Source organism: Euprymna scolopes, chromosome 30 (assembly GCF_053919585.1).
Source record: "Euprymna scolopes isolate OS-2025 chromosome 30, ASM5391958v1, whole genome shotgun sequence".
Lineage (NCBI taxonomy): Eukaryota > Metazoa > Mollusca > Cephalopoda > Sepiida > Sepiolidae > Euprymna > Euprymna scolopes.
The window spans coordinates 87,946,135-87,966,419 of NC_136511.1; the positions used below are offsets into that span (position 1 = coordinate 87,946,135).

At 31.9% G+C, this 20,285-nt stretch overlaps 1 protein-coding gene across 2 annotated transcripts in view; it reads left to right on the forward strand.

The window, feature by feature from the left end:
* Positions 1-1,215: 1,215 nt before the first annotated feature.
* Positions 1,216-20,285, forward strand: part of LOC145254609 (uncharacterized) — a 1,148,515-nt gene continuing 1,129,445 nt past the window's right edge. For both annotated transcript variants that reach the window (XM_080113218.1, XM_080113220.1), the window contains exon 1: positions 1,216-2,406. The gene's annotated coding sequence lies outside the window, so the exon portion shown is untranslated. The remainder of the gene's footprint in view (positions 2,407-20,285) is intronic.

The window sequence follows — 20,285 nt, forward strand, 5'->3', positions numbered from 1 at the left end:
TTACTATGGATGTACCCGAGAGGTTGATTCTTTATTTATTTTATTAGGTTCGTAATCTTCATAAAAAAATCCTGGTAAAATTGTGTCTAAGTGAGGTATTTTTGCTGATGACACATATATCTATTCTTGGGATGTGGGTAAAGCGGACGAGCACATATTCAAAGCAATAACCGAATTTCTAGAAAAGCGTCTCCCGCCTGTAATTGAATGGAGACATGAATGGATAGTAACATTTTATGCTACGAAGACCAAGCTCCTTTCGTTTAACAATTCTCAATCCCCCGGTTTACGTTGCTTATAGCATTTTTACCGGAGATTTCAACATTCAAATACCCTAGTCTAATATTCACATGTAACATGAATTAGAACAAAAACATAGAAGATACTTTCAGGGTTGCTGCAAAAAATGAATTTTTTACCATGCTAGAAAACGTTTCAGTATCCTTTATATCGCTATCACAATGCATGCGATATTCAGTGTCACATAGATGCTAGTGCCTTAATCATTAGTCTCTCTCTCTCTCTTTCTCTTTCCTAGATATGTTTTAAAAAGAGTTTATAATCTATATATTCCACGCTGTCTACCAATTTCCAACCTTTCTCCGTTGTCGCTATGTCGCATCCCTGTTCTTGGCTTATAAGTACTTTAATTAAATGTACCCAAACAAACATGCTGAATTTGTGCCCTTAGATTTAATATCACTGATGAATTTGTAAACCAGCAAAATCCCACCATTTTACTGCAGATCCCCAGATGTTGGAAAGCTTTCTAGTCTTCTTTCCTCGAATTGTTAGAATTTGAAATTTCCTCCTGACTTCCTGTTTCCGTTATTGCAATAGCATGCAGGAATCTGAACGTTATATGAGCAGACACTTCGCTGCATGACTTCCCATTCAAAATGCCCCTATGGATATGACCCCCAATTATCAGTAACCATTTATGTGAAGTGGCAATGTGTCTTGTTTAGGTGAATTGAATAAGAAAAGGTTCCTTCTTTTCATCACTTTGGAATGAAAGTTGTCAAGAAAAGTTGATTTTTTTTAATTAAGGAAATGACATGTAAGCATTTATTAAAAAAACATTTATATTTATCAACGAGGTGGCCATGAAGCAACAGCATCTGTTATGTGTAACGTTGTATCCTTCTGGAAACTTGTCACAAACGGATGCGCACATGAGCACGCGTGTCTGAATGTGTGGTGGATCAATAAATGTGTAGATTCTCGGGGAGAAAATGTTTTTCCTTCACCCGCTCGAGTGTATGCGGATGTGCATACATGCAAATTCCTGATCATATGCAAATCCCGTTTACATTTTGAGGGTAAAATTGGGCCAGAGATCGGTTATTTATCTGTCTGAAAAGGAGGGTCCCTGGATTGGGGATAAAAATAATAATTGCTTATGTCTACAGATAAGTTAACGTAGCCGCAGTAAGTGCAAATGAAACCGAAGATAGAGTCAGAGGAAAATAGAGATAGGGAGAACGTGCGAGAGAAAGAAAGAGAAAGCGAGAGACAGATCGAAAGAGAACTAAAGAGAGCGAAAGCTAAGCGCCAGAGCGGCACATCTATAGAGAAAGAAAAGCGAAAGTAAAATATGAAGACAAATGAATAGAGAGATAGAGGGGAGAGAAACCGCGCAAGGAATCAGATAAAGAAAGAAAAGATGCGAGCGAGAATGAAAAAGAAGGGAAATCAAGAAAGAAATTGGTACAAAGAAATAGATCGATTAAAAAAAAAGAAAAAGTGAAAGAAAGAGAAAGCGAGAGAATGTAATTAAGAAACAGAAAAGCTTTAATCTTAGTTCTTTACTGTTACGCGTGGAGCAAGGGGATTTTATCGAATTACTACAACTACGACTAGACAACTATTATAGCTACCACGAAAGATACGAATACTATTATATCCTTGTGATAAATACAAACACTTTCCTTGTCAGTGAATATATACTGCTACTGATACGAGTAGTAGTAATAGTAGTAGTATATATATTGAACAATGCCATTGCCCTTATCGCTACTATCCATGCCCATAATACTATTAGTTATTGTTGTTGTTGTTGACAGTGTTAAACTAAGTCTTATTTGTTTATATTGCTGTTAGCGCTGACCCTCAGATTTATATCGACTATATGTATTTAGTAGATTTATCCTCATAAATACACACACTATATATATATATATATATATATATATATATATATATATATATATATATATATATATATATATATATATATATATGCCGGTATACATATGTATATGTGTATGTACATTATTGACACACGTGAATAACGCGTCATCATACGAGGATTTAAAATAATAACAGCAAAAATCTACGAAGCGGTTAAAACATTTGGATTTTACAAGATATTTGCCAGGGTTTTCCCCGGATATTTTACTCAAGGTGGGTTCATGCAAAGTTTATTACGTATTTCTAGTAAAAGACGTGTTCACTATTCAACGGAAAACGTGTGTATGGTTTATTTGCATAGAGATCATGATTACAGCATAGCAATATATTTGTCGCTGTTCACGCCTTCGCGTATGTTTTTTTACCGTTGCATATGAGGGAAAGATGAGGATTAAAGAAAACGTGCATCTTCTATCAATCTATTCATCAATCTATTTATCTGTCCATATATTTATCTGTTTATTCATGTATATATCAACCCATCGATCTATTTATCCATCCATTTATTTATCTATTCATTTCTCTATCTATCTATTGTCCATTATCTATATGTTCATACACGTTTCAGAACAATGGTATCAAGTAAATTAAATGAAGTTCAACATCATTTATATATATATATATATATATATATATATATATATATATGTATATATATATATTTATGTATATAATATATATACAGAATATATATATATATGTATTTACATATAAATATTTTACATATATATATAACATATATATATATATTTTACATATATATATTTACATCACACAAACACACACGCGCACACACACATACACACACACATATATATATGTATATATATATATGTGTGTGTATATATATATATATATAACTTGTCGAAAGTAAGTGGAAGAATATCCTATACATTTTATTTGTAATGTATATATCTTTATACTACTGGAAAATTTGTTAATGTTTTGAGCACTATTTCTGTAATTAATGGAAAATATTATAGATTATTTTATGTAGAAAATAGCGCATGTATATACATACAGAGATATATACAGACATATCTAGATATGTATACTACATATATACACATATATATATATATATATAATTAAATACATATATGTGTGTATATATATATGTATGTATGTATATAAATGACCCCTACATATATATATATATATATATATATATATCCAAACGTGAAATTGTTAAAGCGCTCAATCAACACAAATGTATAATAACAGACACTGATTAATATTGTGTAAATATTTTTTTAAATAACCGTCAAGTACCATATATATATATATACATATATATATATGAATATTTTGAACATATTCATATCGCTCTGCTAAACATTGAGCAACTTTTGGTAGACACATTGTGTGCTTTTTGTTTTTGTTTGAAACTAAACAATACTACGCATAACATATATATGTGTGTGTGTGTATATGCATATATATATGTATGTATATATATATATATATATATATATATACTACATGAGTAGGGTCACATGAGTCAACCGAAATACTTGGTTACTGCTTTTCTTTCCTTTTTTAACAAATTTGTTAGCATTATTATTCACTATTTTATATAGAATATATTTTATATTCCATTATATATATCATATATCTTATATTCCATTGTGCCTTTAATTTTTATTTAATGATAGAAACTCCCTTATATATATATATATATATATATATATATACATATATATATATATATATATATATATATATATATGAAATTTAAGACTAAATATAATAATATATTTGTAAGCTCACTAACCAAAATATTGTAAGGAAAACGGTGTTGTAAACTCTTTTTATACCTAGGAATTAAAGAGAGAGACAGATAGACAGACAGACAGACAGAGAAATTAATAAGGTATTTTGCCTTATCTGCACATTTCCGTCCAGTTTTGTCATTTATTTATTTTCACAAATGCTTTAACATGTACGAAAAAGATGGTATTCATTTAGATTACAAAATCAAATTATTGTTTCTTTTTGTTTTGTTTTTTAAGATAATTTTATCCTAAAAAATATATAAGCATGTACTTGTTCAAAATCCGCTTTCTTTGCCCCGTATGTTTATAACGATAATATTTTATAAGCAACCTTGAGAGTTAGCGTTATTACTAAAATAAGTGACCATTTGGGGATTACAGGTGCTATATGTGTACTCAGCTTATCTGGTTTGTGTTTCCAGTCGTCCTGGACCTTTCCTTGCCACTGGACTCAAGCAATGTCGATTCAAGGGAGGTATGTAGCAGATTGCGCAACACTAGCTTTACGATTACACGCATAGCTGACCTTACTGGTGGGTATATTTTGTCTTTAAACTGGACGGAGAGGTCGATTCGATTTTTATAAATTATCAACAATTAATCATACTCGTCCAACTACTAAATCTGCGAATTAAGGTTTCACTTGCCAATAATCTCCGAGACCACTGTTGTAGATGAGTAAAAAATGCACAAATCTGTTGTACGATAAATAAAATTAAGTATACTTTTATTCCTTTTGTTCAGCACTGCCTTTATTTTTACGTAACAATTGCATCATACTATACGCATATATATGCATATGCATACATATATGAGCATATGTATGTATATATGTGTGTGTGCGTGTGTATGCGCGTGCGGGTGTATGGTTGTATATGTTTATCTATAACGAATGCTATAAAATGCAATGGTCTTTAACACTTTACTGCAATCTCCCGGTATTTGCCGATTTGACGATGTGGGTCATGTGTCATTTCGTATCACTCAAAGGCAGGCTGGAAACAATGTTAGAGTTATCTACCCATATTTATTCACGTTTGTCTTGTTGTATATAAATTGTTACTTATTTGTCTATTATCGGCAAACCATTATCAAAAACAGTGTTCAACCCGCATATACATGTATACAAAAATGATACTCAACAGAAACTATTCCTGTCACATTTACATATTTTTTTGTGTCGGGGCTACTACAGAAATTTCACGAATACTTTTGTCATATATCTTCGTTTTTAATTATGAATGGAATAGTAGGGGAGACTTGGTTTTGCAACTCGTCTAGGAGAAGCTGCGAAATAATAGCAGGCTTTCACTGCTTATCATAACATTGTTTTCAACCTATTTGAAATAGAAACACATTTTAAGGAGGGGGTGCAATTGTGCAACCGGCATATCACTTTCCTGGGCAAACACCCATACAGGGGATATCAATTCTCTAGAGACTGAACAGAGGGATATCGATAAGAACGAAGGCTGTATTAAATATTTAATCTAATGATAACAGCCTTAATATTTTGATAGTTACTTATAGCAATTCTTTTTCGGAAACAATTTTCGCGGGGAAATAAACACACACACACACATACATATATATATATATATATATATATATATATATATATATATATATATATAGAGAGAGAGAGAGAGAGAGAGAAAGGGAGAAGGAAAAAGAAAAACAGATGAATAGATAGATAGATATACGCGCGTATGGCGTTCAGAGGTTTGAAGTATAACGAATGCTATCAAAAGTTTAATTTGTTTTTTTTATGTTTGTTCATAGCAACATATTTATGTTTTATGTTTATTATTATTTATTTTTATGTTTATTGCACCTGTTTACTCATCTGGCCATGACAGCAAAATTAGAAACATTTGGATTTTTTATCTAAGGAATATAAGGGACTGCAAGTAGGGGATATCTACATGGAGACAAACTTTGAGAATTGCGTCATTATAGAAAGATTTCTCCTCTGAAGCATGATATGGAAAATGTCATATTTATATTTTAGTAGAAAAGCAGGCCAGGAGAATCCAATTCTGCACAGGTTTAGTATATTTGTTGGTGCATTTATAGAAGATATCTACTCATAAATATAATGCTGGATTCGGCATTCATTCATAACTTACACACAAACCGACACACTCACACACATATGTGATATATATATATATATATATGTGGGTGTGTGGGTGTGTGTGTGTGTATGTGCGTGCGCGCGCGTGTGTGTGTGAGTGTGTGTGTGTGCATGCGAAGGAAATCGCTTGTATACGTAGATGGTTGTTGACAACTAAATTGTATAAGTATAAAAATTACCTAATGCACTCATTTCAATGAAAGTCATGCTCCTTCTTAATGCACAATACTAATATATTTTATTTACAGCCAGAATTAAACACCATTATTCAAATCATAATAATATTTTATAACATGGACATGTATATAGCTTTCGCCCTCTCTCGCTAATCTCCGTCCTTCTTTATATATATACATATTTAATTCTATGTACAGTATATATATATATATATATAGTGCTTATTAAAAATGGCACCGTTAAAAAAGGCATCGAAAAATGTTACGGTGAAAATGGCACGTAAAAAATAGCGCGGTAAAAATGGCATCGGTAAAATGGTAAAAGTGCCTAACTAAGTAAAACTGGCACTGTGGCAACAAAAAATTTTGACGTTGGAGAAATGTGAGCAAAGCTTTCATTCCCCTAGTTGAAAATAGAGGTAAGTCCTTTAACTTGATTGTAGAAAAAGTCAGTTTGGTTAGGTTCAAATTCTGTAGAAGCACTGTAATATAAAATCATGACATTTTATGCCATAATTATTTTATAATAAATATTTATATATAATAATCTAAAAGAAAATATTTACTTTAAAAAATGTTATACTACAAAAATTGAAATTAATTTACAAATTTCAGGTGTCTAACGTTATGTAGGAACAAGAAAATATGGTCGACACAATGAGGATATATCTTTGGGGTATCGATAATAACTTACAAATAAAACTAAATCAAATTTCTGAGAGAGATTCACTTAATAAATTTAATCGTAACATCGTAAATATGCTGCAGAACCTCAAGACAGGGTCCTTTGTTAACTATTGTGTACTTTCACCTAACAATTCAATAAATGAACTTGGGAAATTGAAACTCTCACAGAAAATAATATTACTGATGAAGTTTAATATCAGGAACAGAATCTGATGAAACACCGTTTGCTGCTTACTTTGAATCAGGTCCTGTTTTGGTTTGCAATTTATGAAATTCCAAGTGCTTTTGATTTGTTTTCGAGTATTTTTTTCCCTTAATTCCAATTATAACGTTTTGTTGTAAAAGAAAATTAACTATTATTTGAGGTACGGATAATTATGCAGTATAGTACGGAACATGCTTAATAATGACGTTATTATTTTGAAAATCATTCTCTATTGGGGAAAATCACCCCAAATTGAACTAAATAGTTTTGGGTTCAATATTGATGCAGGGCTTCTTAGCAGCTGATAAAAAGAACATAAAAAGGGCAAACAAGCATAATAAATATAAGTCCTGCGCAGTGGTGACTCCTGGACTGCGTAGGGTTATAAATTATGATGAAAGAAAGAGAGTGGATCAACAAGCAAATAAGTGTTATATTCCTTATCTCTACATCTACAACCACTTTTCACACTGGTTAGCAGAAAGCATTGCTGACCGTGATTAGCCCATTTTTAACTCCAACCCTTACTAATGTAAATACCTATAAAATATTTCTTAAATTTTTTTAAGGGGTGGGGGTTCTGAAACGGTTTGAATTTCTATTTTTGAAGTACCGTTTCTACCTATTTTTAGCGGTACCGCATTTAACGTACCATTTTTGGCGCCATTTTTTACCGGTGGCATTTTACCTAAATTCATATATATATATATATATATATATATATATATATATATATATATATATATATATATATATATATATATATATATGTCTAAAACACCCCGAATAGAATATATATATATGTGTGTGTATGTGTATAACATGTAACATACATATATGCATAATATATAACATATATATGTAACATACATATAAGTGTCTAACATATATATGTATATATCATATATTTATATATGTTATAACCTATAATATTATATATATATATATATATATATATATATATATATATATATATATAGCATACATACAGGGTGTACAAAAAGCCACTAGAGGATTTTGAATAGATTCTATTCTTTATATCTTTTTTAATTTTAACACAATCTGACTAAGATAGGTAGAATTTTTTCTACAAAAATACTAAATTTAAACAATCTTTATTTATCATTATATATAATAAAAATACCGCAGTTTTCCCCTCTGAACAAAAATACCGTAGACTTACAACAACAGATGTCACATACAAATTTCTTATGTATAGCCTATTAGCCACTATCTTATGTAACTTCATAAAAACGTTGCTGACACATCCAGGTGTTCAAATAAAATCCTAGAACTCATCTTAGAGACTACACCAGCACTATCACATTAACCTGCAGGAGAATAATTCCGACTGTCCCCCTATTGCGAAAGACCTCCTACCGATCCCCATAATCACTGCAGGGTTTTTTTATACACATGGTATTGATATTATGGTTGTAACTGATTCATAAACTAATAGCCCAGACGTTAAAATGCTTTACAGTGGTTAATAAATAGGTGGTTGCTTATATTATATAAGTACTTCTGTCTTATAGTAATACCATCTTTATTGTGAACGAATTGCCGACATAATTTCTGGTAGTCTTAGCATATAAACATGTGAGCGTTTAAAAGTGGAAAGTTTACGCGTGGAATTGAGTCCATTTTTAATACTATATGCACTCAAATGCAGGAAGAAGTTTTTCTTTTATTATATAAATATTGCATACTCACTGGATCCGTGCACAGGCGTTTTCCGGTGAAAATTTAAGAACCAACTAACCTGTCACTCAAACCTATCAATCCCTGTTATACTCTTTTTGCTTAATTTATCTCTAAGTATTAATGATAAAGCAATTATTTTATTTATAAACTAGCAAAAGTACCCGTCGTTGACTGGATTCAATAACAGCCTACAGAAAATGGACTCTGATTTATCTGTATGAGAGGTTATGAAAAGGCAGGGCTGTAAATTTGGGTTTAATTTGGGGGTATCAAAACCAAAGCAAAATATGATGAAAGTAAAAATAAAATAGATAAACCTCATAATTTATTATACCATATCTGTTCACACTGAAACACTTATCACAATATTCTGTGGATCTATATTAAAAAACCTTGTTAAAATTTGTGACATATTTCCATTCTATGGAGGCCAGGTGCGAACAAACACCCAATAATTTTATTATACCATATTTCTTCAAACTGAAACATAATTATCAAAGTATACTTACGCAGATAGATATGAAAAGTGTTTATTAAAGTTTGTGCCTATTTCCATTCTATGGAAGCCAGGCGCGAACGCAGACCCACAATTTTATTATACCATGCCTATTTAAGTTAAAACATAATTATGAAAGTATTCTCATGTACATCTATATCAAAAACAATTGTAAACGTATTTTTTAAATTTTTTATTTCCATACTTTGTGAACCAGGCGCGAACACAGACCCCACGATTTTAATGAACCACAGTTCTGCCACATCAAACATACCCATTCCTGTGTCTCGATGCATCTTCTATCATTATATGTAATCAGTTTTTTAAAATAGTCAACCACATAGGAGCCTTTCGTTGCCACACACACACACACACACACACACGCACACACACACACACACATTCAGCTTTATATTATAGATAACAATGGACATTTACATTTTTAATACTTCAAAACTTAGACAGCATCCCCCAGGGAGAGACAAGGTGTTTTGTATTTTCAACTTCTGGGGTGGAGTGAAAATTGTAAATATTAGTGTTTACATACAAACACTAGAATTAAATTAATATTTCATTGGAGTAATACTATTTCTAATAAAATACTTTGTGGGTAAAATCTTTTAAAAAATATTAGTGTTGAATGATATGCAAACATTTTGCTTGCCTCTAAATCAATATAAATGATATTAGTTTTTTATTTTATTTCGGACTATTAGTCTCATCTTATCTTTTTATTGGTGCACAAGGTTTCGGCCAACTTCCTCTGGCCTTCGTCAGGTGGTAACCGCGACGGATAGGAACTTCGAATCTCCTAACTGCATTCTCAGCCATCACTGCCATCCGTAGTTGTTGTCGTCTCACCACATTTTTGACCAATTACCTCTGGCACGCTTTGGGTGGGATTGAAACCGCTATCTTCAGACAATGTTCATCTGGAACCGTAGAGATTCAACGTCTCTATCAACTGCGCCACGGGCCCCGAAGGGCGATCAAGGTTGGATTCTTTGATCTTATAAATCCACATTTATTTATTATCTGATCTTCCATAGTCGGGTCCGTACCGATTGGTATATATATATTATTCCTTATTGGAATTTTTTTTTTTTTTTTTTTTTTTTTAAGATGAGCAGTGTATGTTAGTTTTTTATTTTATTTCGGACTATTAGTCTCATCTTATCTTTTTAAAAAAGATAAGATGAGACTAATAGTCCGAAATAAAATAAAAAAACTAACATACACTGCTCATCTTAAAAAAAAAAAAAAAAAAAAATTCCAATAAGGAATAATATAAATATAAATGATATTTTAATGAAAATAAGAAATAAACAGAAATTAAATGTATAAATAAAAATAACAATTGAATTATTTATATTATTTTCGAGTTAAGATCAGCCTTCGTTAACTGAACGTAGGTTTTTATGGTAACTGCCCTATTTTTTATGCTTCTAGACGATTACGCTAACGCAGTTTCTATGGTAATTGTCTGGCAAGAACATTTGTCCAAAGTAGTTCGAGAGAAGCACACACATGCGCAAACCAATCTATTACTAACAGTGTCAGAAGTCGCCATTAAAAATGCGTGATAAAAACTTGAATAATTTGATTTACTGTCTTTCGAAACTTATAATTACTTAAAAAATGTAATTAAAACCCTGATATTTTTCAATAAAAGGAGCAAAGACCAAATTTTAAAATAATACTAGGTTTAATAGCAAAATATGCAATATTTGTTTTTTTAAATCGGTTTTCTATAAAAAAAAGATTTCAAGAAAATCACCGAATTTTAGCTTCCTTCGAATTTTTTTTTTACAAGGGGGTCACTACTTATCAAGGCCCGGAAGCCACTCGGGGATAAGGGTTATTGTGTGTACAGTACGTTAGTGTTGGGATTTGATAAAGTGTATTACTGAAGGGGGAGGTTCATCAGGAATTAGTTTATGTTGGACTTGAAGACATCCAGGTTGTAGTCAGGTGGGAAACAGGCAAACGGAAGAGAGTTCCACAAGCGTGCACTTCTAAGAAAGAAGCTTTGTTTATGGAATCTACGTTTTAAAGTAAAGGTCAATCCCAGAAGCTTATCAAAACATGGAGCTTCCCCTAGTCGAGAGCCATCCATTTCAATTGATGCCAGATGGGGATAAGAGTGATGATGATGTAAAGATAGGAGCTTGGTTTTAGATGCATTAAAAGTAACCACCCACCTCTTCCTCCACTCTACTACGCGCTCGAGGTCAGAGGAGAGAGAATCATAGAGAAATTTGTCATTTACGGCCTTCGATGTGTTCCCATAGACGGTCGTGTTATCAACATAGATGTCAACGAATGTGTTTTGAGAGAGCATTGATGTAGATCAGGAAGAGAGTTGGGCCCAGGATGGACAACTGAGGAACTTCAGCATTAATACTGAGGGCCTCTGATTTCTGCCCATCAACCACTACTCTTATGAGCCTATCAGAGAGAAATGATTTAATCTTGTGAAGTAGGCCCTTATGCCATACTTTACCGAAAGCTTTTGATGTGTCAAGAGCAATTGTCCTAGAGAGTACGCCTTTGTCAAGAGATTCACTAATCGTATGAGATATAACCGTTAGCACATCTGCTGTAGATCTGGCAGAACGGAAGCCATATTGCATGTCACTACGAAGGTTATTTCTTGTGGGGTGGTTGTCTACTTCTCTATTTAATATTGATTCCAGCAACTTACTCCTGACACACGGTGCTCAACAATGCTAACAGTGCTCAAACCGCCTGTTTGTAAAAAAATATTGTTATAATAATTTTTAAATACTTACAGACACTAGTGTTTCATCATTTTTGGAATCATTAATGCAGAGAGTTACAATTACAGCCGATCGGGAGAATCGAACCCTCCATCACTGGTTCCATTAACAAAGAACAAACCGCACGGCCAACGTTAACTGCGAGAGATTAAGTTTAAATTTAAACATGTATTATCAAATTTATTATTAACTATCGAGAGGTCTATTCAGAGTGATCTATTAATTATAAGATCATAGAGATATGGTATATATATATATATATATATATATATATATATATATATATATATATATATATGTGTGTGTGTGTGTGTGTGTGTGTGTGTGTGTGTGCTCGTGCATTTGCGTGTGTAGATACCTTATGAGTAGATGAGTAGATAAAAGTGCAGATGCCCGCTTTATGATTATTTTTAATATCTAACCATGCGTTTATTGCTGTAGGTAGTTGTTCACACACAAACATACATACATACATACATACATACATACAAATATATATATATATATATAGGGAGAAATGACGTTGCCTGGGATTAATTGATAATCAACGAATGTTTCACAATCACGTATTTTTATTGTCATTAGAAATCGATGGAATCGCCCATTTTTCAATCAAATCGATTAATTGTTTGCCCTACTTGGGGACCCATCGTACTGCACCGAGAAGAAGCTTTACTTGCCTTCCCGTAGTGACTTAGTCTACACTACATTATAGTCTACATTGCACTGTAGGGAACTTACTGTTTCTTTTATAAAATTATTTTATATATAACGGCTGAAATTAAAGTTTAAAATACAAAAGTCAAGGATCATGGTTCAAATGTCTCTTTTTTTTTTTTTACATTTTCACCCCAAACAAGATACATTGCTACTTTGGTGTAGGGGGCTACTATCAGGGGCAGCAACTACCGGAGCTCTATGTTGGGATTTGGGCAGCAAGATGTCGGTTCACGTTACACTTGAACTTCTGCATGTCAGTACAGTTAGGGAAGCAGGGACCTAGAAGGGAATTCCAGAGTCTAACGGTTCTGGGGAAGAAACTACTGGAGTAAAAAGATCTTTTACATCTAGGGATCTCTATTGTGTGGGGTGGGATTTAGCTGACTATCGGGGTTTGTCGAGGGTGTCTACGTCGTGGGGCACAAGTGTCTGCAGTTCGTCAGAACATTCATCATTAAAATACTTGTAGAATAGGCAGAGGGATGCAACGTTTCGTCGATGGGATAGAGGCTGAAGCTTAGATGCCAGTTCAGGGCCTATCAGATTGGTGACTCTCTTTTGAATCTTGTCTAGTAGCGAGATGTTCTCTAAACAAAGATTCCTGTCCAACACGCTCCTGTCACATTAAAGATTCTAATGTTGATTTTATATGCCTGGCCTTTCTGCTTGTGTGATGATAATGACTTGAATTTAAGTTTAAAGTGAAAAAGCCAATATCATGGCTTAATTGTGCTTTAAACAGAAACATTTATTTTGAGCGCACCCCTGTCATATCAGAGAACTTACTGTTGATAATATATGCCAGACTTTTTTACTCGTGCCTTGACAAAACTGCTCAAATGCACGCGTGATGTTAAGCTGTATAAGGCATTTACTTTTGGTAAAATCGAATTGTTTCTTTTTTAATAGGATTTTTTGATTATCGATGTTGATACTTATCGAAGGTATTCCGATACAAAACGTAGTTAAAACCACTTCCAGACACATCAAGTGTGAACATTTTAAAAAAATCGGCTAAGCCTTTGCGGAGTCATGAGAAACTCTCTTTCTCTCGCACACTCACTCATACTCAGACATAGTTCCTGTAGTTAACTATATATATATATATATATATATATATATATATATATATATATATATATATGTATATATATGTATGTATATATATATATATGTATATATATGTATGTGCGTCTGTGTTTGTAATGTATGCACGTTATAGACGAAAAACATTTTTTGCACCTTCTTAACTGAAGAAAGTATATATTAGCTGATATGAAATAAATTATAACTTGCAGAAACCTATTTTTAGACACACAAACACACACACATGTGTGTGTGTGTGTGTGTGTGTACGTAATATATAAAAAGCTATATGTCTGTCTGTGTTTGTCTCCATATTTTCAAATTCTATTTCCTTCGAAACAACAAGTTCAAGAGCCTCAAATGATTGGATTCGTTTTTAATGACACGTTTTCTATGAGTCTTTAACCGGTTAAAATAATTTTTTAAGGGTACAAAAATGGGTAACATTGAAAAAAAATTGTTATACATTTTGTACATTCCTCTATCACTCTTGTAAAGTGGTAACGTCACAAGTTTTAAATGCTGGAGTTTTGCTTTCGGTTTCGATTCTAGCTATTGACTAATAGGTATTTAGGTGCTATTTTTGACTTTGGAAATCACGACTCTCTAATAATAAATACGAAATCTAGGAAAATTCAAATATAATATTTAAGCGTATTTTACGCCCGCCCCACCCCCTTCCCTAAGATGTATATATACATGTCTGTTTGTCTGTCTCCATATTTTCAAACTCTATCTCAGCTAAATTAAAAGTCGCAGGGCGGCACTAGGGGCTTCAAATGATTGGATTTTTTACGGACAGTTTCTTATGGGTCTTTATCCGATTAAAATAGTTTTAAGGGGTCAAAAATGAATTATCCATTTTGTACGTTCATCTTAGTTTAATTTGAATTGTTAATTGTTAATAAGTCAATACGCGTGTCATGTGTGTACAGTGGTAACGTCAACATCTGTGAATGCTACAGTTTTGCTTTCGGTTTCGAGTCTAGCTGATAACACCCAAATACTTCCTCTTACTTTGGAAATCACGACTCTATAATATATGCGAAATCTGGACAAATTAAAATATCATATTTAAGCGTATTTTACGCCCGGGCAAAGCCGAGCAACTCTCCCACTTGTATATAAACGGATACATGTCGGTCTGTCTGTCTGTCTCCATATTTTCAAACTCTATCTCAACCGAAACTAAAAGTCGCAGAGCGTCGCTAGAGACCTCAAATGATGAGATTTGTTTTACGGACTGTTGTTTTATGGATGTTTTGCTGTTTTAAATAGTTTTAAAGGATCAAAAATGGGTCAAAATTGAAAAAAAAAATGCCCCAGTTTTGCATTCAGTTTCGATTCTAGCTGATGACAACCAAATCACTTTTTAGTTTTTGCTTTTGAAATCACGACTCTATAATAATATTTTCGAAATCTGGAAAAATTAAAATATCATATTTAAGCGTATTTTACGACCGGCGAAAGCCGCCCTCTTACTAATATATATATATATATATACATATATATATATATATATATATATCATCGTGGCTTTAAAAATAAAGGTACAGCATTCAATTTGTTATTTATTTATCTTCAAAGTGCACTTTTATAAATTTTACAAAGTAAGGTATAAAAATTTAATATTTGATTCAATTTGAATTAAATTTTCATACCTTACTTTGTAAAATTTATAAAAGTGCACTTTGAAGATAAATAAATTTCAAATTGAATGTTGTACCTTTATTTTTAAAGCCTATAGTAAAAACATTTTGTTTAACAATTTTCATGCCTTTTCTAACTTCATTTTCACTCTTTTCTAACTTGTACCTTATCTTTTTAAGATTATATTTTAAAACTCTCCTTCTCTCTATTTCAGTTTCTATTTCTCCTCACACCACAACTCATTTTTGCAATCCCCTCTTTGTATTATTACAGGTCTGCATATTCTATCTGTTTCAGTTTGTATTTCTCCTCACACCACAACTCATTTTTGCAACTCCCTCTTTGTAATACAGGTCTGAATAATGAGAAAATCTTAATTAAAAAAAAAAACTTAAAAATAACTTTTTCAGATTAAAGTTTTTAAACTTCTTTCAGAATAGAAAATCTTTAAAATTTAATAAGGAATATATTTTATATATGTTTCATTAACAAATATTCAGTACATAACGAGAAAAATAGGGATTAAAATTTCAAAAGGACTGTATAACTGGTTATGGTCAATAGTAGTCCTCGCCAGCGAAAGTCTTTGTTATTGTTATTCTATTATTATTATTATTATTATTATTATTATTATTATTATTATTATTAAAAAAATGTTGTGTCCTGCTCTTTCGCGCGAGAACTAATACGCTTACAAACACACATATATACGTATGCAATTTTTTCCACAAAACTGTAGCATACTTTACATACACTAATGGAAGTTCCAAGCACGATTTTTGTTTTAATATATCTTTGTGCGTGTGCATTTAGAAAATTGAATAAGAGTTACACTACAAAAATTCAAATACAACCATATCGTTCGAATAGTACCAAGCTTTTCTCTTTGTATCATCAAAACTCTTATCCCAACCTACCACCAATTATAATAAATGGCTTTCGTTTTGGGCAATCACGATATTTTGACTAGCTCCTGGATAAAAAACTTTCCTCCTGATATGAAATGGAATACAAACATCAATTCTGTTCCGAAGATCGCCAAAAATGGTTGGGTTATTTTACCGCTTCAGTAGGTATATCAATGCTGGTCCAATCCTCTACCAGGAGCAAAGTACGTTTCAGGATTGAGTAGTGTTGCCACATTTGGCCAGGAGCTGTTCGGAGCACCTATTCTGTCTTGACAGAGTTCAAAACAGTCTTTGATGCCCTTTTCTCTTCTCCGCAATCTCTGTCTGATAGAAGAAACGTTGCGATTCTTTCTTTGCTCTATTGTTATTTTCATAGCAAGTGCTTGTCTGAGCTTTAATCTATGGTCCCCCTTTTCCAAACTTTCACAAAAAAACACTCACTTAGCTACAACAACTCTCCAAAATTTCCCCTTAAATACATAAATCTAATTTGTTTCCTTGAACAAAGCTTCTTTCCTGGAACTGCCCACCTGCGGAACTGTTTATTAATTTTATCATTCAGTGGCCTTCGGGTCTAGATAAGTGGTAACTCCCCTGTAAAATAAAAGTTGGATGTTCGTTTGTGATTACGTTTAAATACACACATATACACGCATTGCCTAGCGATAGATGCATTAAGTAAACTACTAAATCAAAACAGAATGCCTACAATCTAATCCAGGGCCGCCAACAAGACCAGAAGAGTCGGCTACATATTCTTCGTGGATGACCTCAAGTTGTATGTCAGCTCAGATGCTTACTTAAGTCGACACTTGTAGGTCGTACATAACTTCTCCAGCGATATGGGAATGAAGTTTGGTTTGAACAAATGTACCAAGTTCTGCATCAGAGGTGGGATGACATTACAAACGAAAACATATTGTCTGATTAAGATACTGACATTAAGGACTTAGAAGAACATGAAAAAGTAGATTTACTTGTTTTAAAGGTGTTTATTGTAACCTATTAATTTGATAACAGGTATTTCTGCAGAATACGAACCGTATCATTGTTAATATTATTGTAATTGCTATTGTTTGCGATTTGATGGGCGTGGTTTTAGTATTGTTAATATTGCTACGGGCATGGGTTCTATATACTATTTCATACTTTCACCTAACAATGTAATAAAGAAGATATCGTAGCAAGTTTGTGTTGTTTATTTATACTCAAAAGAAGCATTTACAGTCTTAATTTATTTTAAAGTATCTACTTTCACCAAACAATTTCACAATAAGAAAATATAACATTAACAAGGATTTTTGCAGAAGATGAGTCAGCATTTGTTGGTGATGGCGTGTTGTTGGTCTTGTTGTTGTAGGAATGAAAGTGTTGGTGGAAGTGATGGTGGTGATGATGGTACTGATTATACTATTCTTATTATTGGCAAGGACAAAGCGTTTTAACAACATTAACAAGTACTCAGCAGAATTTAATAAAAACATATTATAAACATCTCGACTATTTATTGCTGATTTTAGCATTGTTATTATTGCTATTAATATTACTAATAATATTTTCATTTTCTACATTATTCTGATTTTTGGTTTCACGGAAATTCGGCTGGCTGTAAGGCTCCTTAAGGTCCTAGTCATCTTCACCCTTATACAGTGGATATCTGTTTACTGCTTTCTCCCCACAGTCTTTTGATCCTCTTGGACTGTTCCCGACTATTAAGTGTGGTTCCAGTCAAGGCTGAAACTATCAATGTATTATTATTATTATTATTATTATTATTATTATTATTATTATTATTATTATTATTATCATCATTATTATTATTATTATTATTGTTGTTGATGTTGTTGTTGATGTCTTTATTATTATTGTTGTTATTGTTATTATTGTTGTTGCTTTTATTATTGTTATTATTATTATCATTATCATTGTTATTATTATTTTTATTGTTGTTTTTGCTGTTGGTGGTGATTTTATTATTATTATTATTATTATTATTATTATTATTATTATTATTATTATTATTATTATTATTATCTTGACTCCACACGAAGGCAGAGTTGGATATTTTTTCTAACAGTAATATTATGATTTTCTATATTCTTCCTAATTTTGATTTTAATTATTTTGAATGGATTTAATAATAATAATAATAATAATAATAATAATAATAATAATAATAGTATTAGTAATCTTATTATTAGTATTCTTTTCGTTTCATTATTACTATTCTGATTATTTCTACTAATGGCTTTATTACTATTACAATTACTATGTTGCTTAGTTGTCTTACTCCTATTGATATATGAAACAACGGTAATTATCGTCGTTTCATTTTTTATTATTATTTTTCGTACTTTTATTATTTTCTTAGTTAATATTATTACTATCACATTTATCGCTATGATTCTATGAGCGTCATTACGCATATTGCTATCACAATTATCATTATTAATTGCATTATATATTTCTCAATATTACTATCAAAATCATTATTACACATTTTATTCTTACTGTGCCTATTTACTTGGCTCCCCACAATGGCAGAGTTAGACACATAGGCAGTTTTAATGCTCCCCAAAAATGAATGGAAACAAATATAAAAATTGCCTCGGTCTAGAAGGAATTCTTCTCCACTACTCGAGCACAGAAGAGGAGTAGTGTAGTATCAGAACAGATACTACAGTTTGTTTTAATGTAAGTACTATAAGTAGTAATAGTATTGGTACTACATTTTTGTTATTCTTGATCTTTATATCAATATTGCTAACATCACTATCGTGTACTATTATTTATCAGTAATTCTAGCTTGGGCTTGGGCATTGAATTTTTGTCACTTACTATGAATTCCCGGACAATGCCATGACACGGGTAGGCTTGTTCTTTATATGAGACACGTGAATTATATTTAAAAAATCGCAAAAAAAAAAGGTCTCAAATAGTTTGTTCTTAATGAGCAAGTTACTGGATATTATTGGGTTGGGATTGATAATATTTAACAGTTAGATCATATTTATTCACCCCTGGTTTATATGAAATTATATTTTACATAATTATGTTATATATAACATGTGGACAACTACGAATAGCCCGGTTAGTAATCTTGTGCCTAATTTTGTTGTTTTGAAATTTTTGTTTGTACTTTTTTGTATTTCCAATTTTTTCGTTAAATAATAAAATATATAAATAAGTCTTCTTTTCAAGATTTCATCACTTTTTGCCTATGACGAAAGCGACAGTTAATAGTTGATCATTTGTACCAAAGATTAACCATCACACGAGAACGTAAGACTGATTTAATGTCATTCTAATCAATTCGGATCAAGGTATTTATCGGAAACCCTGTCTAGACTTATACGTCAGCTACTGTGCTATAAAGCAACATAACCGACAACTTTAACACAATTGTATTTATTCATCTGTGTTACGGCGGCTCTGTTTTGTGTGCGAAATATTGGACTGCTGTATGAAAGGTTTAAATGTTGAAGAGCTTGCAACATTGCAGCTATTTAATATGAACGGATTAAGCAGAATTAAGTCGTCGTAATAATCGTGAATAAAAGGTTTTAATCCGCGTTTATTTGAATAAATGTATTTATAAAGTTGTTTACATTTTGTACGGATTATTTTCCAGAGATATGTAACCGTGGATGGATAACTAGATATACTCAATCTAATTCAAATATAGGAATCTGAATTTTTATTGGATGACGAAACGCGACACGTCAACACTGGCAAACATATCGGTTCATGGACTCGACCAGTTTTAGT